We start from the raw sequence: 22,900 nt of genomic DNA on the forward strand, positions 1-22,900 counted from the left end.
AAGACACCTGCCTTGGCTTGAAGAGCTGATAGTCCAGTGTGATGTGAGATGGTGACAGACGCTAAGCAGGTAATTAGCGTGTGATACATTGTGATAAAGACCATGGTAATTTAATGCTAAAGCAAAAGGAAGGGGGGCTCCTAAAAGCCCTGCAGAGGTCAAAGGAGGCCACTGGGAGGAAGTGATAAGGAAGAGGGTCTTAAAGAGAAGAAGCTAAGTAGCCTATTTAGTCAGGCAAGGTAGAGCAAGGGTCAGCCAGGAAGAACAGCTTGTGCAAAAGCTCTAAAGAAATGACTGGTGCTATTTAAAGAAGTGCACATAATGCTTCAGGACAAGAGCTGGTCTAGGAAAGGAGGAAGGGGTCAGAGGATGGGGAGAGAAAGGGCTAGAAAGTTAGGAAAGGTCAGAACAGAAGTGGTAACCTTCTCTATCTTGCTGAGAAGTTTGGACTTTACCGGAAAGTGGATGGAGAGACACTGAAGGACTTAACAAGGGCATATGACAGAATTGGGCTTGCATTTTTGAAGATCACTCAGCAAGCAAGGTAGAAAATTAGTTGGTTGGTTGAGGTCATGGTTAGTAGAATAGGACCAGAGGTGGGAATATCAGTTGAGAGGATGTTGAGTGAGATAGAAGTTTCAGAGACTGGGACAATGTGAATAAATAGAGGTACTGGCTCTGAGCAGAAAATCTCAGCTCCAGGTAAGTCAGCCGTGGAAGGACATGCCATATTACACATGCCCTACCCAGCCGGCCTACCCACCCTGCCTTAGAGATTTGATGTCGCTATCAGTCCCCCCACATATGCACACACAATTGAAACTCACTGCTACAATGGGTTACAGGATTTTTTTTTTTTTGAAGTGTGGGATCTGAGATACGTATGTAGGGATTCTCAGGGATGTTTTTTAAAGACAGGATGTAGGGGTGAGGGTGGGTATGATAAGAGTGCATGGTGGCTTAACAAGATAGGAGCTGCAGAAGAAGAGGTGATTTGAGTGGGGAGAGCTGCCTCACAGTCCAGCAGAGGAGAGACTTCCCCTCGTTAGAGGAGTCTTCATAAAGGAGATGGGACTCTGTCCAGGTCTGGGGAATAGGTAAGATTTGACTGGTAGGGTGAAGGGAAACAGAGAAGAGAGGGGCCTGAGCGGAGGCCTATAGTTGAAACAAACAATGTGTGACTAACAACCTTTCCATATGCCGAAAACTACAAGATCCCTTCTCTGAATTTACAGAGGCTGGGTTCTCTGGACTCTCTCATGCTGATGAAAAGATGTGTTGAAACTTCCCTAATAACTCAGTGAAGGGACAGATCCATTTTCCAAGCTCCCAGTGGAATACTGAACATCAGCTTGAGGCCTTTGAAGAGTATTGAATCATAACAATTGACGGGTTTGAGTAGTACAGGATCAGGCTGTGTGTAGGGAGATTTTAAAAAATGACCTATGTGCAGTCACCACTAAATAGAGTTTCCTGAAGCATAAACTGAGTCTATGATCTGCTTGTGCCAAAGCTGTAATTCTCCTAGAGGCAGCTTCCTGAGACTTGATAAGTGGAGAATACCTTTCCTCCAATTAACTGGTGGTGCTAGATATGCTATGGGAGTGATCTTTACTCTGATGACCTTTATCAGTTGTTCACTAAATAAATGAAAACACAGGTTGTTTAGATTGATAGTGCTCAACACTGGTCAGGAGAGGTTCCAGATTAATTAACTAAACTCTTGGCCATGGTGGCCCCATCTTTGCTATCCACAGAATGAAATTGCATAATGCATATTTACCCTCATCTCCTTAACTGAAGCAAAAATAGACCGTAAGGGATTATTCTGAAGCTTATGATGTTCCTGACATATTAGCCCTTTCATAACTGTGTCTTGCACTTTCACAACATGTATTATTTTCAATGAACTTTCTTGTGCAGTCTCACTGAATTCTTCCCAACTGTTTGCTTATCTTATCTGTTAGATTCAGTAGCTGACATGCAGACTGATTGATATTTCCTGAATCATATGCCAAGATGGTGGCAAAATTGGTGACTGGCTCCTCATCCAGTGCCTCTTGTTTTCTGCCAGTGTTCTTGACATTTGTAAGTTACCTAGATGCCCAGGCTGAGAAGACATACTCCATATGTAGAACACATCCCAAAATGTGGAACCTCAGAGCTCAGGAAGTCTCTGAGCACCAGGCTCCCATCAGCTCCGCTTCTGACTAGTCAGCAAGACATTGCATGCAATGCACCGTAAGATTTACAAATTCTACTCTTAATTAAACAGGCAAACAAAGAAGGATTTGTATGAGTGGTATCATTCTTATCTTGAAATATACATACATGGGCAATGTGTGATTTAACCCCAATATTTCACTAATAATAGTGACTTGTTTATAATGAGATTTATTTATTTATTTATCTATTTATATATTTTTACTGAAGTATAGTTGATTTACAATATTGGGCTAGTTTCAGGGGTACAGCATAGTGATTCAGTTTTTTTTTCAAATATTTCATTATAGGTTAATACAAAATATCGAATATAATTCCCTATGCTATACAGTAAATCCTTGTTGTTTATCTATCTTATGTATAGTAGTTTGTATCTGTTAATCCCACACTCCTAATTTGTCCCTCCTCCCCTAATGAGAATTATTATTATTTTTGTGTGTGTGTGGTACGCGGGCCTCTCGCTGTTGTGGCCTCTCCCGTTGCAGAGCACAGGCTCCGGACGCGCAGGCTCAGCGGCCATGGCTCACGGGCCCAGCCGCTCCAAAGCATGTGGGATCTTCCCGGACCAGGGCACAAACCCGTGTCCCCTGCATCGGCAGGTGGACTCTCAACCACTGCACCACCAGGGAAGCCCCCCTAATGAGAATTATTGAAAAGTGTTTTCTGGTTTAGAAATAACCTGTGTACACCATTGCTCTCATATTTTGCTGTTGCCAAGAATTAATGATTGCTTTTTATTTTTGGTTTGAAGATAATCCTCATGCTAATTAATAACTTAGAAACCCCTGTGCATTGTTTTCTCATATGTTCCCTTGGGCCATAATCATTTTATGGGATGAAAACCTGACTCACCAGTCACCCTAGTAAATTAGTTCCAAACTGCCTTGGAAAGAATCCTCGTGCTGGAATAGACCACACTCATATTACCTGATGGTCTTGGAAGCATAGCTTTGTGATTAGTTTGGTGAAGATAGATGTGTGAGAGCTCTCAAAAGTGATTTTTCTTTTAGTTTTTATTTTCTGACATGAAGTTGATCTGCACGACCAGTGTGGACAAAAGGGGGGAAAAAAGACCATATTACTCTGGAAAGTGAAACAGAGAAGCAGCAAAGAATACCACCAACCTAATTCATTTCTGGGGGGAAAAAAGCCAGAATAATGGTTATTTAAAAATAGCTCATAAGAAGGAAAATAAAATCAACCTTTGTTTCTTGCTCTTTAATGAATAATATTCCAGTGCATTAACTGTTAGATAAGTCCTTTAGGCTTCGTTAGCATCTAGATTTGGTCTTTTAGCTAATTAATCTTGGTAACTAGAGAGTCAGCCATTCAGTAAACATTGGCAGTTCTAAGCATCAAAGTTGCAACTTTGCCATGAAATGACATGAAGCATAAGGAAAAGAGAATCCAACATACTTGAATCTAGTCCCATCAAAGACTGTCAATGCTTGGGCACCATTTTAGTGCCCAAGATAATTGGTAGGTTTTGACTGGTATTACTATACCATATTCGGGTATTACTCATATTACTAAACAATATTTAATTAAGTGCTTTAATGAGAACTTTTAAAATAGGGATATATTGTGTGTAATGAGAGAGATGAGACTTATTCTCTATTTCTTTAGTTTTATTTGCTCATGCCACAGTCTGGTTACAAAATCATTATCAATTTGCTCTCCTTTTCTTTCTGTACTATTTCTTTCCCATACTCTTTTTTTTTCTCTTCCCCCTTTTTTTTTAACATCTTTATTGGAGTATAATTGCTTTACAGTGGTGTGTTAGTTTCTGCTTTATAACAAAGTGAATCAGTTATACATATACATATGTCCCCATATCTCCTCCCTCTTGTGTCTCCCTGCCTCCCACCCTTCCTATCCCACCCCTCTAGGTGGTCACAAAGCACCGAGCTGATCTCCCTGTGCTATGCGGCTGCTTCCCACTAGCTATCTACCTTACGTTTGGTAGTGTATATATGTCCATGCCTCTCTCTCGCTTTGTCACAGCTTACCCTTCCCCTTTTTTTACTGATTCTATAACTGTTCCTGCTTAACTCACGTACTTGAACCTGAAAGGAGGGTTCCATAATTTTTGTGGAATCCTGTAGTTGGTTACTCAAGATGCTTCTCTGCACATTGGAGAGGCACTATTTGTCTCCACAAACAAACTCTTTAATACAGAAATCCTGTCATTCAGGAGGAAAAATATTGACTCCAGTGTGTCCCCGAGAAAACCATCCCGTTTAAAGACAAACAGGCTTTCTCACATTAGTATGCTGTGCTTTTTCTCTTTAAAGCATTCTTTCGCCACAGAAACACAGCCATTTCTCAGACTTCCAGCAGATTAGGCTTTCAGTTTTAACACATAAATACCCAACAGGTATGGATTATTTTTACAATGACATAATATTTATTGATTTTATTAGGAACAAACCAAAAACTGCTCTAAGGAGGAAAGTAAAAAAGTAGCTATAATTCCAACACTGCTAAATCTTGATTCGATGTCCTAATCTTCTTATGTGTATAATATAAACCAAAAAAATTTGAGATCATGTTGATCTTAACATATCAGAATATTTTTCTATTCCACTAACATTTTAAAAAAATTAACTGCCTATTCTTTATTAATAGACTTACTATTTTACTCCTGTTGGATATTTAGGTTTTCTCCAAAGCTTTGCCTTTCTAAATAATCCTGCAATGAACACCTTTGTGCAGAAAACAGTGTTTCTTCAGGTTGATTTCCTGATGTGAATTAATAGGACAAAGGGTATGAACATTTTCACGCTCTTGATAAATATCTCTTAATAGAACGTCAAAAGTGACTCTATTTATTTGTTTAGTAGAGTCAGTGTTTTTCTTGTCATTCTTTTTGAGCTCTTTCTAAATAAATGCAGTTTAAATGTGGTACTTAAATGATCATAATTTCTACACTAGCACCTAGAATGCACTCTGCTTTACTTTGAGCTTCCCTGTCACCCCTGTATTTGTGAGATGGGAAGTTATATGCTTATAATTTTATTTTAGATGAAGCCATACCTAGAGAATAGGGTGACAGACTCATGATGGATGATTTGGCCAGCCTCCATTCCCTCATTGCTAAGGAGATAGACAATACTAGAGAAAGATCCCCATGGGAAGGAAAGAGATTGTAGCAAAAGGAAGTGCAAAGAAAAGCCTTGTGGGTTTTATACAGATACCCAGCTCACAATTCTCACCATTCAGAGTCTCTTCATAACATTTAGCAAGGCAATTTAAGTAGGCCTGTTTTTTCTTATCTCACTCCCATTCTGTTCCTTGCTGTCCCTCTAGATACTTTTTTGTCACTTCTTTCACATCAAAAGTGACCTTGATTTCCATTTTATCCTGATTTTACTGCATATAAATGTAGTATATTAGAATAAAGGCAGCCTCAATGCATGATTCAGCTCCCCTCCAGAGCTTAGGAAAGCCCCAGAAATCTTCACAGACTGATTTGGCCTAGGATTTAAGAACAATTGAATTATTTCTATCATTGTTGTTATTGTTAGCTTAAATATATAATGTGGTCCAATTTGAGTATATCTGATTTTCCTCAGGGGATTAAAAACATTCTTTTTCCTCAGAGGAAGCAAGAATATCTTGCTTTTCTCCTGGTTTAAAGCCCAACATTTTATGAGTCTTCATTGGACCTAGAATCAAATGCTAAACCTAGTTTCAATAGATAATGAAGATTAATCCTATCATTTTTGGATCACAGACTCTTAACGGCCAGTGGGTTTTACCATCTGAAGACAAAGAGAAACAGTTCCTTAGGAAAGAGCTTGGTGATTCAAAATGAAGCTCTCTGGTTTTGTGTTTGGTTTGTGGTAAATGAGATACAGAATGTCTGAACATGCCTTAGCAAATTTTGTGCTCACAAACTGGATTCAAAAGGAAGGGCAGGAAGTAGTCATCCGTTTTATAGATGAGGAAATGAAGACTCCAAAGATTAAGTGGCTTTATTAAGGGTCACATAACTAGAAGTTGTGGAGGTGAGATTTCTAGGCTAGTTTTATTTGGACTGTATTATACTATATAAAGTGAACAGGCTATAATGAAGTTTATAATCACCTAAAATATGACTGTATTGGGACGTTATCAGGAAGGCTGTGGCTGGGAGACAGAAAAATAAGCAAATTGGTCAAGGAGAGGATGAATATGAGTGTGAAGAAACAGGGAAGAGATTTTCCACTGATCTGAGACTAGGCCGATTCCAGAAAGGTTAGGGTTGATCTGCATCAATGGGAGATACTAGTGAAAGTGAACTGGTGCAAGACAGAAAATGCTTCAGACAGTCATTTTGTGGCCTGAACCTTCACAGTCAAGATAAAGACTGACAATTTTTTTTTTTTTTTTTTTTTTGGTATGTGGGCCTCTCACTGCTGTGGCCTCTCCCGCTGCAGAGCACAGGCTCCAGACACACAGGCCCAGCGGCCATGGCTCACGGGCCCTGCCACTCCGCGGCATGTGGGATCTTCCCAGACCGGGGCACGAACCCGTGTCCCCTGCATCGGCAGTCAGACTCTCCACCACTGTGCCACCAGGGAAGCCCAAGACTGACAATTTTGAAGTGACTTGTGAAATGAGATCAATATTTAAAAAATGTCTTGTGTTCAATAAATATCTGACTTTTCAGTAGAAAATAAATTCCAGTTTCTATATAAAAACAACTTGACATTTTTCAGTAATACTTTTTAATGAACATTGCTCTGAGCTATAATATAATGAAATTTGCTTAAAAGTAGAACAGGCTGGTAATACTTGGCAGAACAAAGAGGCATATGGTAAAACAGTTGTGATTTGTTGGCGAAGGCTTTCAATTTCTGGAAAGCTAGAGGCTTTTGGCATAGTGGACTGCATCTTGATATTCAGTCCCAAAAAGGAACCACAGCAAAACAATATACTTAGATTACAGTAGCCTGATATATCTTTAAAATATTTTTCCCTTTAAATTTATGGTTATAAATGCAGGCTGTGTTCATATTGCAAAGTGAAATAGACAATTGAGGAAATTTTCCAGATAATTCATATTCCATACCATTTTATATGACATATAGAAAACTGTGGCATTTCAAAGGCAAGGAATTGATTGGGGGAAAAAAGCAGTTGATTCTCCTTCTCACTTTGTGTTAGTAAGTGTAGTGTATTGAATTTAGTCTCCTTCAAATTTAACTTTTTTTTCAGTATTATTTTACTATGGTAAGAATACTTAACATGAGATTTATCCTTTTTTTTTTTTTTTTTTTTTGCAGTACACAGGCCTCTCACTGTTGTGGCCTCTCCTGTTGCGGAGCGCAGGCTCAGCAGCCATGGCTCACGGGCCCAGCCGCTCTGCGGCATGTGGGATCTTCCCGGAACGGGGCACGAACCTGGGTCCCCTGCATTGGCAGGTGGACTCCCAACCACTGAGCCACCAGGGAAGCCCTATAAATTTATTTTTAATAAATAATAAGAGAATGTGTATATATGTAAAGTGAACTAGGAGCATACTGTGATAGTAAAAGCACTTAGAAGTGAGATCAATATCCAATCAGAAGATCAGTGATCCCACAAGTAGGCCTGATTATCAAAACACCAAATGGCATTGCCTTTGTCTTTTTATAGGGAACAGGCTATTTTTGTTTTTATAATTTAAGAGATCTCAAGTGAACAGTGAATGAATCACCTATCCATTTTCCTTTTTTGGTATACTAATTCAATATGTTTATCAAAGCCAGTTATTTTCCTGTAGTATTATTTTATTCTTCAACTAAACCAGTACATTAATGCCTTTAGGAATTCCCCCTAACCCTCAACTTGTCATCATGAATTTATTGAAATGTAGCAAATGGTAAAATAACGAGCAGCCAAATGGCTTCCTTTCGGTTTCACTAATTTATGTTTGTGGCTTGTCAGTCATACTCTATACACAGCTAGAAATTTGCGGCTGAGAAAAAAATTCTCCCACTTAGGGATTACCTTGTCAGACTGCATGGAACATGATATAATCATTTTATTCATTTTATTCCCCTACCTCATCAGTCTTACAAAGTTTTCTGAAAACATGCAGTTTTTCTTCCTTTAACCTTTTTGGGTACTTATTTCCTTCCCTTTTCAGGTAATCTCTCTTGTAACAGCCTCAGGAGAGAGATAAGAAGAGAAAAGATAACTGGAAATGGTCATAATAATGCTGCTAATAATAATAGTCTACCATGTGAAGCTGCCTTGTAAGTGGGTAACGGAGAGCCTGAGGTTTTGCTGCCAGGCTGGACTGCAAATCAAGATGTACATGAGAGGGATTAGTTATTTGTAGACTCTTGTGACACTGTCGTCTTCTTTTCTCCTTTTGTGTTGGCCATAATGGAGAGGCATCTTGGCATCTTATTTGTTTTTGCCGGGAGCCTTCTCTGTTCAACATGCGTAACGCATCTAATTCCCATCATGATTTCCTCAAAACCTGTTCCTCTCCTGTATAGATATATAAAATCATGGGACTTATACCATCTCAGCCTTATTTTATTCTCTTCTCTTATTTTTGTCCCACAATCTTAGCCATCTTGAAAACCCTAACAGAATTATTTTCCCCCCAAATATTAAAGGCAGAGCCAAGAAACTTTATATGTTTCACCAAGTTCAAATAATACCAAATCTCTAGACTTTTGAAGCATATGAGTAAATTAACACCAAGATTAAATAACAATGCTTTTTGGGTATGTTCTTTTTTCCTCGGATGAAGTGTAATAAATAAACCATGTCAGTTATAATAGGATTCAGCTGAATAGTATTTCTATGAAGAGCATACCAAGTAAAGATGGTTTTTAAATTGGAATTAAATGCATCTAATTAGCAACTATTAAATTGCTTAAGTTGTGGGCAGTTTTAAGGAACACGGACTCATTTGTCTCACATGTTTAAACAAATTGTAGAGGATTAGAAATCACTAAATTATTAACGATTCTTTCTAGCCTTCAAAAGATTCTAAGTGTTGCAGCAATCTCTGAATTGTCAATGCCTCTGGATCCTGGAATAAAATAAAATGGATGCCTTGGAAAAACCTGCTATTTGTTCACTCTTATCGTGGTGTTGTATTTAATAGGCTTTTAGTTGAATACACATAATGGGGAGAAATCTGTTCTGAAATTTAAATTAATGAAAGCTTTTCAAAGTGGCTTCCAAATAAAAAATTTAGGCTTCTTTTCAGAGGATGGATAAGGATGGGAATTCTAATTACCCACACAATGTAGATTGCTTCATGATTCATCTCTGCAAATCAGCAGTTTGAAATCCTATAGTTAGCATTGGGTGCTCTCCAGTAAGATTTTATGAACATCAGCTTGGTATTTGGCAGAAATACAATGTCAGTTGTCCAGACATCATTTTTCTCAATGAGCACATGTTTATATGTTAGATAATCGCAGAACCAAATCAATTACAGTTTTATTTCCATTGACAGAGGTTAATATCCTGTGAGGTATATTTACATCTCAGAAGGCTAAGCATTGTGAACCTTGGAGGAAAGGAATAATTTTACAAATGGAGATAATAGGCAGGCCAACGAATTGTTGTTTCTTGAGGATTTGTATGCTCTTTTACCTATTTTTAATTTACCTGAGTTTATGTTTTTGGCTTACTTTGTAAAATAATTCAGTTGGATTAAGACTAACAGTGCTGACAAAGTGAGAGAGTGGCATGGACATATATACACTACCAAATGTAAAATAGATAGCTAGTGGGAAGCAGCCTCATAGCACAGGAAGATCAGCTTGGTGCTTTGTGACCACCTAGAGAGGTGGGATAGGGAGGGTGGGAGGGAGACGCAGGAGGGAAGAGATATGAGGATATATGTATATGTATAGCTGATTCACTTTGTTATACAGCAGAAACTAACACACCATTGTAAAGCAATTATACTCCAATAAAGATTTAAAAAAAAAAAAAGACTAACGGTGCTAAAAGGGGCTGTTTGAGTCTGAATCAATACTTGTAACCACCTCTATAAACCAGTGCTTAAGAGCTTCTGTGCTCAGGATAACTGTTCTGAACTGAGCAGGCTGTATATAATTCATTAGTAACTATGTCCTCGTTCTTACTATTTGCCAGGCACCATGCTGGGTGATACAGATTGTGCATTGCTTTAGCCCTCAGAACAGGTTTGATGGGCCCTTCTCTTAAGCATCCTTGAGAAGTGACACCTGCAGAAAGTTTTGCTTAAGTGAGTCATCTTTCATTTGGAAAATGGCTCATTGAATTGTATGATTATTTTTTTCCTCTTCTTCCTGGCTAAGAGTAAGTAGGCTGTTCGAAAGCTGAGGGGAGCTTCTTCCACTCTCTAATACTAGAGCCATCATTAAAACTGGGGATCATGCGTGCCTTTCCACACCTTTGTACACTCAAGGAGCACTGACCACATGCTGTTTCAGGTCCTGTACTTACAAAAGGTGGTATGTAGGGTGGAGCCTGTTTCTCCTCTGAGAATTGCAGCTCTTGCATGTTTGCTGGCAAGCTTTTGTTAATTCCCATGCAAGGTAGTGTGACTTGCACAAACAGCTGGGTTTTGCTGCTATCACTTGGAAGTTTATTTCCCCCAGCGTGTATATAAGCCCTACTTTGGGAGAAGATGGAAATCAGGTCCTAGAGAATTCTTTCTTTGAGAGTACACTTTGCTAACTCAGACCCACATTCAACGGAAAACACGAATTTATCTGTTCACAATTGTAAATGTATACAATAGTGCTCAATGGACTAAATATTCAAGTAGTAATCTCTTATTTATTCAAAGCTATAAAAACAATTCTATAGATGTGATTAAACCGGGCATGGGAAACATTAAATTCAAGTTAAGGCTTTCACAGGCATAGTTTTGCACAAGTGGCCCATCTCTTAGAACCTTCAGGTAGACCTTAGATGCCACCTGTGCCACTGCCACCTCTCCCCTTCACTTTCTTCTTAAATCAGAATGTCTTCTTTTGTCTTATTTTCTCAAAGTGTGTTCTTATTGGGTAGCAAGAAAGAGTAAATACAACAAAGAAAGGGCCAATCCCATAAGCATTATTCATGAGGGAATATGTATCCTTGATGATGCATTCTATATATTTTGCTTTAAGAAGCATAGTTATTGAGTGTGACATTCTGAAGATTTATTTCTTATTCCCTTTGAAGTTAAAAGGGTGAAAACTGCTTTTTTTGGTTATGTTATTTATTAAAGACAATCATTTATAGTTTATAAAAAATATTATACACAATAATGTCCTGATAACGGTGATTAAAAGCAGCTACTCCCACACTCCTTGTGTCCACACCAATATTCAATCTAGATTGGCTTAATCTTGAAGTGTAATTCAGTAAGACCAAAGACCAAACACTTCAGGTCCTGGAGAAGATAATAAAATACTCATAAGCCTTCTGGATTCTTGGATTGATTGACATCAATAAGGGAATCAATTTTTGATGTCATGAAGGAAATATGTTCATCTCCAATGATGATTTCAAGCTCCTGCCCGGCGCCCTTAGTCGGGAGGAGGCCACAAAGCATTATCCCCTTTGGGAATTTCAGTGTCATCGATTATTCTCTTCAGTTCCTCCATCATGCTTTTATGTACATAAACCTCTTTTCTGATCATATCAGTTTTATAATTGTTGTTATTGGGATATCTCGATCCCATTGGGTCAGAACTCACACTCCAGGAGTTCGAAGCTGAACTTGCCCTTGTGACCCCTGCAGTAATGCAGATAGAAGTCACTCTCCATGGCTCTGAAAACTGCTTTTAATTTCAAGGAAATCTACATTAACTTATGCTAGCTAATTAGTACTTGCATAGGTACTTTGGTGGTGGTTAGAAGAACCACTTGTGTAGGAATTTTGATGGTGATGCTAGAATAAGGAAACATTAAAGCAGAGTCAGGAACTCAAATACTGCTCAGCCAAACAGGAAAGGAATGTTTTGGTTTTCCTTTCCTTCCCTTCCCTTTCCCCTTTTTGTTCTGTTTTTCAACATCTAGTGAGCTACCTATAAGAAAAGAGCACCCAGGTTTTAAGTGAAATTTTATAATTTTTAATGGTAAATAATTGGAACAAAAAATTAAAGTAAAACTCTAGGGAAACCACCAAAAAAAAAAATTTTTAAATGATGGCTGGTCAGATAAGGACTCTGAATGCTATGTATGAAATTTGGCCTTAAAACAGTATAGGCTTCTGTCATTATCATCTATCATCATCATCATCATTATTATCATTAATTTGTATAAAACTTGCTGATGGTAGAATATGAACTGCAGTATCTGGTAAGATCTCCAGTCCTAACATATGGCAGTATAGGTCACACTCCCAATGTCTACTCACATCTTAATTCTGCATGTTGACAAGATGGAGGATCCATGTTAACAATGACTGTCAGTGATGTTAGGGCGGAGTCTTTCATTTTAAAACCATAAATCTAAGATTGTACCTATTTCATTCCTTCTTATAAACTTTTAAAATTGAACTAGTCATTTAGTTTGAGAGTGGTGGCAGATGGTGTGATTAAGATGTCTCTGTTCCAGTCCTATTTCAACCATTGATTTACTGGGTAACCTTGGACAAGTTCCTTACCCTTTCTGAATCTCAGCTCCCTCATTTGTAAAATGGAAAGTTGGCTTCAGATGACCTTTAAGGTTATTTCCAGATCTTAAATATTATAATTTTACAAACTAATTCTTCTAAATTGCCAGTTAGATTAATTTCTCCACTAACAATTATTTATCTGAAGGAACCAATTTATATTCAGTCTAAAATTGTCATTGTATTCCTCTTTTTGAATCCTTTAAAGATAACCATGTTCTCTGTTATATTTGATGCAATGATGCTTTCATAGATATTTTATTTATTCTGAGCCTCTGTTTCCTCCTCCCAAATTGTTTCTGAGGCCAGACACCTGCTGAGGGTCATGTACTATCTCCTGGGAAATCCTCCAGAACAAGAATGGAATCAGGGAAGGGCATGGGATGCCAACGGGGATCGAGTTCTGACCCTTTTCCTCTCTGGCAAAAAGAACAGGATTCTTTGACTTCTAGACTAACATAGATCAGGCTTCAGAAACCAACTAGTCTAGTTTTCAGTGATGCAGAATGGATTGTCATGCCACATCTTCTTGCAATGGACTACTTCTGAGACAGCTTGTAGCATCTCTGGACAACTATAGCTGTAACTGTCTCCAATAAAACATATAAATATAACCATTTTAGAAATCTAATGTATATCAACATATGTTTGATAAAATATGAGGAAAATCTGAGGATGGATTGGGAGATTTTGAAAAACATAAAATTCAGAGACCAGTTTTTCATAAAGCATCAATTCCTAGCATCACTGTCAGTATGCCTGTTTATCTTGTCTGTCTGTGAGACTGAGCCATCAGGAAGTTTTCTTTGTGGGACTTTCAGTATTAGACCTACTTGCTATATTCAACTTCTGCAAAACTGAAACCAGACACTCACTGACAATAGGTGTTATCTGAAGCAATATATTACTCAGAGAATTGAAATGTCGTATATCTGATTTGGGGGTCTCTTGACTCAACCAGTTAATTATTTTTATTGCCCTGTAGGAATTTATACTTGTTAGTGGCAGATGGGACTCCAATTTTAAGCATTTGCCTAATTAGGCATATTACTGAAATAGGTGATTCCGGGTGAAGAGCTATCAGTTACTACAGACTCTTCCGGCTCCCACACTAAATGTGTCCTAACCAAGGAAACTGAAGGAGCCTTGAAAACTGTTTGAAGGATTTGGGAATTACTTGTAATTTACCATGGTGCCTTTGTTGTATCGATTATAACTTTCTGGGCTTACGGGGATTAATTAACAGGACTAAATATGAAAGAGCTGCACACTAATGTCATTAACAGGAGCCATAATTACAGAACATAATTGGCAATAATTCTTCAGTGGTTATTTGGTAATCAGATTCTTTTGGGGTTAAATGAAAATCAAATAGACATTTTATTCATAGAGATATTAGCAATACAATAATGCATAATCACACTTGTCGTTTAACCTTATCGATGCTGCACACTGTGTCAAAGGAGGCCTGTGGTGTGTCCAGGAATAGTTGGTTAGAGTCTTTTTGCAGGGCCAGGATGGGATGCTGAGTGAAAGTATAGCCTTTGGGGTTAGAGAAACATGGATTCTAGTCTTGGTTGTGTAACTTACTAGTTGTGTGACCTCTGACAACCCACCAACCCCTACCAAACCTCTGTTTCTTCATCTGTCAGTAAGGGCAATGCCTAGCTGATGATGTTGTTTTTGAAATGAAGTGAAATAATGCTTGTGAAATCTTTACTATCATGTATGGTACATAATAGGTGCAGTTCAAAATAGGAGGTTGCTTGTGATCATAGCAGAGGAAATGGTGCCCAGCAGAAGCCAGGACACTGTGAATGATACGGAGGAGACAGACTCTTTGGGCTCATACCCCATATGCACCTTCTCCTGGCTGTGAGCCTTGGGGAAATTCCTCAACTGCCCTGTGCTTCAGTTTTCTCTTCTGTAAAATGGTGCTAGTGATTTGTCTACTTGATAGGGTTGTTCATAGGATTAAATGAAAGAATATGTGTAAGGGGATTAGTAGGTTAGCACATAGAAGCATTGGTATTATTACTATTACTATCACCCATGTGGAACAGCTTATTCATGAATGATGAAGTAGAGAAAATTACCAAAGAAAATAGAATCTTGACCTGCCTCAAGAAGAGTTATTGAAGTCTGTTAGAAGGAGAAGACCAGATGTATTAGGTGTGGTCTCACTGGCTTTGAAGTCGGAATCATACTTGGAATTCCACCATCTAGATTGTCTTGGGAAAAGATTAAATAGACTTGAAAGAGGACAAAGGAAGGGGGTGGAACCCTCAAAAATCCAGCAGACATAATTGATTATCTATGATGTGCCAAAAACAAGAAAAAATAAACAAAAAGGGAGACATCTGTTTCCATCATACATCCACAAAGAAATCTGTAGGAATTGGAGGAACATTCCCCCACATGTGAACATTCTTGGTTCCCTTCCTGTCCTCCCATTTGCCTGATTCTCCCCACTCCTATCCCAACTGCCAAGAATATACCAAGTAAACTCTAAATGCCAGGAAAGAAATTCTTCAGAAAGACAAAGCTAGAGGTCAAGGACCTGAGTACAAAGTCACTTCTGAGTTGTGGTCATCCTTTTCTGATCCCTGTGCAACCTAAATGACCTATTGCATACCCTCTAGTGCCAGCCTCTGTCTTGCTTAATCTAATAATCTACTCTGAACACAGAGCATGTGAGAGAAGTCTGTGGGTGGGGTTCATTTGTATACTTTAATACACATCCTGGAATTTGCTCTCCTTGCTTTGAACAGAAGTGTGAGCATTCTCCAGTCACCCTGAATGGGTTAAGGAAGCTAACTGGAGGATTCAGCTGTTCCCCATATCCCCCCCACCTTTTTAAAAAATTCTGCTTTCAACCCACTGCCTTCATCTATCTTCCCGAACAGGATATTGATCAGCTCTTGAAATGGTCTTTCTCATTTCTGGACACTCTCTCTGCAGATACTGTAGGAGTGGAGGAGAATATGGTCCTGCCCTTGAAATGTAGTTATTTCAGAACTGAGCTTTAAGAGCCTCTGATGAGGCAGATGATGCGTACGCAACCCTCTGGTGGCCAGGGAGGCCCCAGTCAACAACAACAAAAAAGGAAAGTCAGCCCCCAGTCTCTGAGAGGACTGTTTCAAAAGTGCCTTTGTGAACTAGTTGCTTGAAACTCAGACATCATTTGTTCATTGATACAATGCGCTCACGGAAGTCTCCTTAACCCTTAATGTCCCTGAGGCAGATAGTTTTGTACAACAGCCATTGTTAGAACATTGTCACCTAACATATCAATATATCTATAACAAAGTCTAATTATAACTTTGGATGCCGAGAAAACATGACATGATCGGAAATTGAACGGGACTGCTTTAGGCTCCAGTCACTGCTGGTTACTCTTGTGATCTGAGCAGGGAGGAGGCCGAGCTAGAGGGTCCCGTTGGCAGTGAGAGGAGAGGATCCTGGGTGTTTCTTAATTATCATCATATTTCCCACCACCATCTGTTAACCTTTTGGTGAATCAAGACACGACGGGCTATGCCAAGACAGAGAGAGGAAGGCCATGTTCAAGTTAGGTTTGAATTCCTTAATGGAAAGAAAAAAATGAAGGAAAGGAAATGAAAGGAATGGAAGGCATTCAATAGCAATGGCATCTGTAGAGGAAAAAGTTAAGGCAGTTCCTTTCGACACCCAGAGGGGCAGCTATAAATGTAAAAATATCTATGATTTACTGAGTGCTTACCATGGACCACATACTGTGCTGGCCCCTCACTTGCATTATCTCATTTAATCCTAGCAATAACAGTTTCATGTAGATACCATTATCAACTTCATTTTATGGATGAGTAGCAGCGATTTAAAGGGATTAAGTATCTCGCCCAAGTTGCAGAGATTGCAAGTGATGGAGCTAGGATGCCATCATGCTGGTTGGATTCTGAAGCCTGTCTAATTAACCATGATGCTGCCTGCCTTCCAGCCAGATATTAAAGTGAGGAGTGCATGCTCATAGATGCCTTTCATTGAGAGGACAGGATGTGATGCAAAAAGCAGTGAATAGAGAAATGTCAAATGATTCAGTCAGAAAATTATGATTTAGTTAAAACCCTTTGATTTGAGAAAAACTCCTTTGTATGCTTTTATTGCAATAATTTTGATAGCAAATTAATTTTGTCCTTCACTACTCCATGCTGCCTTTAACATTCTATGCTAAGCATGTATTTATTTTACACGAAAAGAACAGCAGTTTTTCAGTTTCATAACTATAATCATACCATTATGAATATGTATTCTTAGTCTAAAGCTCTGTGAAAGGCAATTAATTAAAGAGGTAACACCTCTCTACTTAGATTTTGCTCTAGGGAAGTCATTTAACTAATCTGGACCTCAATTTGTTCACCTATAAAATGGGGAAAACAGGTTTACAACGGTCAATAGGAATGTTTAGAAAGTGCTAAGCATAATGCTTTAGCTTTAATAGATTCTGAAGAAATAATAGCTGTGATTATTAATAATGTTGTCTTCTAGTATTATTATTATTATGGTTATTATTACTGTTACTATAAATAAAATATTTCCTAATATAACATACCAGTTAGTCCTACGTGGGGAGACGAGCACCTGTGAGAAAGGTCTCCAAGGCCCCTTCTACTCTTATATGCTCTTCATACTGTTTTCTTTCCAGATGGGAGATTTTCTGTTCTTATAAATATTATCCTCCTAGATTCATTATTAAAATGTTATTCCGTTTTAATCAAAACACTGGAAACTATGATAGCATTTATATTATTCTCTTTTCATAAAAAAATAATATTGTTGTTATTACATAGTCTTCTGACTATAAAGACATAGCTTGTAAGTACTACTTTTTAAATTGTGTGGCTCAGGTCTTGACTGGTATTGTACATAAATGTTCTCAAAAGATGTGAAAACAGAAATAACATGTGGAAGAAAAGGCTCAGTGTGGGTGAGAATTCAAACCCCTCACAGTTATGGGTCTATAAAGACTCCAATTTTGTGTTGATTCTGATTTCAGGGCAATCTTGAGCTAAAATTAGGTCCAAGACCTAGTGAGTATATGGTGATTCTGTGAGGGGGAGAAAATTGTTTGTTTCTTTCCATTTATCCACATTCTCTCAAGAGATGTAATTCTCTGAAAATTTGCTATTAAATCCTTTGCTATTGAATAAAATTCAGTATAAAATAGTTATTTCTCACTCTTGTCCTAGGTAGATTCGTATTTAACACCAAAGGGAATTTTAGGGTTTCCTTATCAATAAAGACAAAAGATGCAAAAGATGGAACTGTAGTGAGCTTTTTAAAGATCATGTGACAGTTGAATCAGATAGGGTTCATTTTTTAAAAATGTCTTTGTTATTTGTTGAATTAACTGATATGCAGGTTTTTTTTCTTTTTTTCATCTGCAAATTGCCTTTTTTCATTGGGTTTCTGGAAAAAGCAATTGATGTGGAAAGTACTTAGCATTAAGTCTGCTATGTATTTAATGCTCATTACATGCTCCCCTCTTTCTTCAAACATTCCCTCAACTTTTCTTTCCCATTTCTCAGCTAATATAAACTACCAGACCAAGAAAGTATCTCATTTGAAATATTTTCTGACAAAAAATGCTGACCAGTTTCCTAGATTCAGTTTGTCTTCTCCATTAACAACTCCTGATTAATTCTGTTCATAGAGTATGCACATTTTTAAATTTCAGTGACCTCAAGCACATAGCTCACTAGTTCCTGGAAGGAAACCAGGGCATTTATATTTAAAGTGTATAAATAGCAACAATAGCATGAGGTAGAGACTGACCTAAACTCAAGTTCAAATAGCAAATCACCTCACTAATGCAAAAATAAAAACAAAAAAATGTTTTGTCATAGAAGACAAAACACACCCTTCTCAAGGGTATTTAAGTGTTTGAACTGTCTATGCCATGTCTTTCTATAATGGAAAAATCTGTATTACTTTGGAAATCACCATTGTCCCATATCCCTTTTTTTTTCCTGCTGCATTTTGAAATGCGCTACAGCAGACTCTAATGACCTTTAACAGACCTCTCCACTTGTCCAGTTTAGGCCAGCAGCTAATTGGAGGGACCTTGGGTCTGTCTACTGAGCTCAGAAAGTTAAATTTTCTCACCTTGAGTAAAAAGGTGGAAATAAGTAATGTTTTGGAGAATATTTCCTGAAATTGCTGTCTGCATGACTATGAGTCTAAGACTCTTCCAATGTTATTATTTACTAATAGTAGCAATTGCCATTTATTAAGCACTTATTTAATCTTCTCAAGGGACGTATTAGATAAGTACTATTGTTATGCCCTTTTATAGGTTAGAACACTGAGAATTGGAGATTAAGTAATTTGCCCATGATTACATAAACTTAGTTTTCTAACCCAAATCAAACTCCTCAGACTTGCAAAGCCCGTGTACTCTTATGTGTGAGTGACAACTTGAGGACAAAAATATATTACATATTATAATATATACACATATATTTTAAATCTCAAACTTAAATTTCTTTCCTTCTGGAACATTTAGCAAAAGGAGGTTAATTATACTTCATTTTACTATACTCTGGGCAAAAATAGTTAAAATGGGACCAGATAAGTGATAAAATTACCTAAAATTAAAGATGATGGATCTTCTTTATAGATCACTTATATTTCTTCTCTTTCTCTCTCCCTTTGGCTTTTTGTTTGTGGGTGGTATATAGTTAGTTATGATATTTATTTGCATGCAAACACCAACTTGTTAAAACTAAAATCATTTGAATGAGCTTTGATGTTGATAAAATATCTCACATCACTTAGGGTCCGAGGTCTCAGACGTGGCCTCAAGGCATAACTGGGACCAGAACCAGGAAAGGACAGAGGAGACTCCAACCCTGTGTTTCCTGTTCCTGATGGTCAGTGTGTTTGACATGATTAGGGTGAGGGTTGCAGAGTAAATAATCTCAGTGCTGGTAACATTTTCTGGGATTGTTACCACTTTCTTCATTGAGAGTGGCTTGAGGAAAGACAGCATGGAGAAAATGGAGACAGAGTGGCAAGAAAAAGAGGTATCCTGAGGCTTCACAAACTGAGGCACACATTTGCAAAGCCACCAGGTGAACATAGTGTGTCATTACTTTTACATTAAAATAAATGCAGTAACATAATGAAATTAAAAATATGTGAATTTTTAAGATAAAATAGAAGATGTAAAATACATTCCTTTTATACTTTCTATAGGGCACAATGATTCTGGAATTCTGAGATACATTTTTATTTTTTTCTCATATTAGAAGCGTGGGGAGAAGTGGGGAGGAGAATAGAGAATACAGATGTGTTGAACAGAAAAAAAAATTTAAGTATGGCAGTATCTTAGTCAAGATAACTTTATAGTTAGACACCAGGTCCTTTTTCAAGGTTGCACTATAAATAACTCTGTTCTTAGGGAAACAGTTATTTGGACACAACCAATAAATTAACATTTATTATTTGGCAGCAGAATTGGTTAAGTCCAGACTACGGTGTGTTTCTGTCATAAATGGTAACCTGGTTTTGGAAAGACAGCTAAATAAGATAATGAGGATAGTTTTGATCTTTTTTAATTAATATTGATTTTTATGTGTCAGTTTTGTGTAGGCAGGAGACACAATTATGCCCTAAGTGCAGTAAGTCATACCCTTCACAGACTGTGACAGAGAGAAGGAGTATTTTTAGTGGTAGGAGTTAATTTGTGCTGGCATTAATGCATGAAAATGTTGATGATGATGTCTAATTGTTTCCTGTGTTACTAGTTCAACTAAAAATAGGGTTCATGAACCAAGCTGTGGGAAGTTATCGATTATGACAGTTTCTTCAAAAGTGAATTGCTTAAAATTATTCTTCTTACTAATCAGTTTTTGATTCCAAAATGAACTTTTATTCCATTTTCCTCCTCTTCTTTCTCCCTCACTCATCTGAGCCTCCTACACTAAATATTGAAATAGACATAAAAAGTGAGGAAATGTATAACCTACTTTACTTATGCTAGGAAAGAAATACCGGGGGAAAACTCATTTTAAAAATTCAGTATTGGGCCTCCCTGGTGGCGCAATGGTTGAGAGTCCGCCTGCTGATGCAGGAGCAGCTGGGCCTGTGAGCCATGGCCGCTGAGCCTGCGCATCTGGAGCCTGTGCTCCGAAACGGGAGAGGCCACAACAGTGAGAGGCCCGCGTAGCACAAAAAAAGAAAAAAAAAATTCAGTATTAACCATTTTATTGACTGTTTTATATAAATATAAACAGATACATTCACATAGTCAAACACAAAGAATATCTGTCATTCTCATTAGGTTGATACTCTGCATATATAATTTCTTTGGAAGTGTGCTGATTTAGTAATGGTTTGGCTTCATCATATTGAGATAGCCTTAAAAAATGTCCAGTTTGTTCCCATTTATGTACTCAGGGACAATTTCCTGAATGCTTACTGTGCACTCTGCAATATACTGCTCTTTACTAGAGTCTTGAAAAATAAGATTGGCAGGAAGATGTTAAGACTTAGTTTTTATCTGTGTTAGAATACTTCCTCTTCAAGGAAAACAATCACAAATTTATTATGTCACATAACCAGAAATCCAGAAGTCAGATAGTTTGACATCTCTAGATTCTCTTGAACCTGGCCATTATCTCTCTGCCATCTTCAGCATATTGACTGGCTTTCGTCCTTAGATTTGTCTGGTTGAGCTCAAGATGAGTGCAGTAGCTTTACATATGCTCATATATGCTTCATATATGCTCATATAACTACATCCTAAAATAGACTAGGACTGTGTGTGTGTGTGTGTGTGTGTTTGTGTGTGTGTGTGTGCCTTTCCCACAAGTTCCTAAGCATTTTCCCTCCGGTCTCATTGACTCTTTCCTAAACCAGTCATAGGCATTAGAAGAGAATTACCAAGCATCTCTAGGCTAATCAAGACTCTTGCCCCCAGAGCTAGGCAAAGTTAAGTTTCCCTAGAAGCACTGATCACTTGAATGCCTAACAAAAGTAGAGCAGGAAAATAGGTGGAAAAAGGGTACAGTTTTAAGAGCTACTTAGAAGTAAACACAAATAAGCAAAATTACAAAACTTTGAGAAATATACACAGCTTCATGAATCATATGTACAGATAAAAAGTGATATGGTAAATGCTAAGGGGCTTGGAGAAATCATCCTATAGTGAACAACTATGCTTGCATTGCCATTTGACTTTTAGAATCACTGACAATTTTTCAGTATTTGAAGTAACAGTAAAAATAACCAAATTCTACTATGTCTCAAAGACGATAAAAGACGAAAGCCTGAATCACCCTACATATTTCCCTGTGAATGCACTAACAAGTTTTTAAGCCTGAGAATACTTTAGCCCCCTTTTCAAATCATAGCCCATTAAATAAGAATCTCACTTAACTTTTGATATTTCACTGTTAAATAATGAAGATGTTAAAATTCCTTCCTGCTGTGTGTATTTACGAAAATGATCATATAAATAAACATTGATTAAAACTTTTCTTATGGAGTAGGGAAAGACCAATGAGCTAGAGTAGCCCATAAAAGTTTACTTCATTTAGTAAGGTTTCTGAATAATATAGGTAACCATATTGATTATTGAATTTATCTACCATTTTAATTAGTGTTATGCACACACACACACACACATATATATATATATGTATATATACAAACAAATTAGTACAGGTTACACCATATAGAATTACTGGTTTGTTTAGGTCAAAAGAGATGGATATCAGAAATTTCATATGGTTCAGCTGAAGATTTTTAAGCAAGTGGGGTACAGAGAAAGCATTTGGAGACAATAAAGCTTTGTTGCACTTTGTGACTAATACACTGTGTTTTCAGCCCCAACAAGGGTATCTTGAGAACAATACTAACTTGTACTTTTAATTATACAAGAAAGTCTCCTTGACAAAATATCTTCCGTGAATCTAATGTCCGTGATCTATTTCTACCGTGCTACCAGAAAATCTTCAATAGCAAGCATTTGTAAGAATTTTTGCCATCCACAGATTTACAACATGCAATGTTATAGGAAATATTAATGCCTGTCATGAATTA

At 37.6% G+C, this 22,900-nt stretch overlaps 1 protein-coding gene and 1 pseudogene across 33 annotated transcripts in view; one reads left to right on the plus strand and one right to left on the minus strand.

Moving 5' to 3' along the window:
• The window catches only part of NRXN1 (neurexin 1), a gene marked incomplete at both ends in the record, with an annotated part of 1,149,966 nt that overhangs the window by 281,768 nt on the left and 845,298 nt on the right, over window positions 1–22,900 (plus strand). The gene's annotated exons all lie outside the window — the stretch shown is intronic.
• LOC308627499 (protein mago nashi homolog) lies at window positions 11,531–11,967 on the minus strand (annotated as a pseudogene). The gene has a single exon. The product of its transcript is annotated as a protein mago nashi homolog (transcript).

This window comes from Mesoplodon bidens, assembly GCF_964165515.1.
Source record: "Mesoplodon bidens genome assembly, chromosome: 14".
Taxonomy (NCBI): Eukaryota; Metazoa; Chordata; class Mammalia; order Artiodactyla; family Ziphiidae; genus Mesoplodon; species Mesoplodon bidens.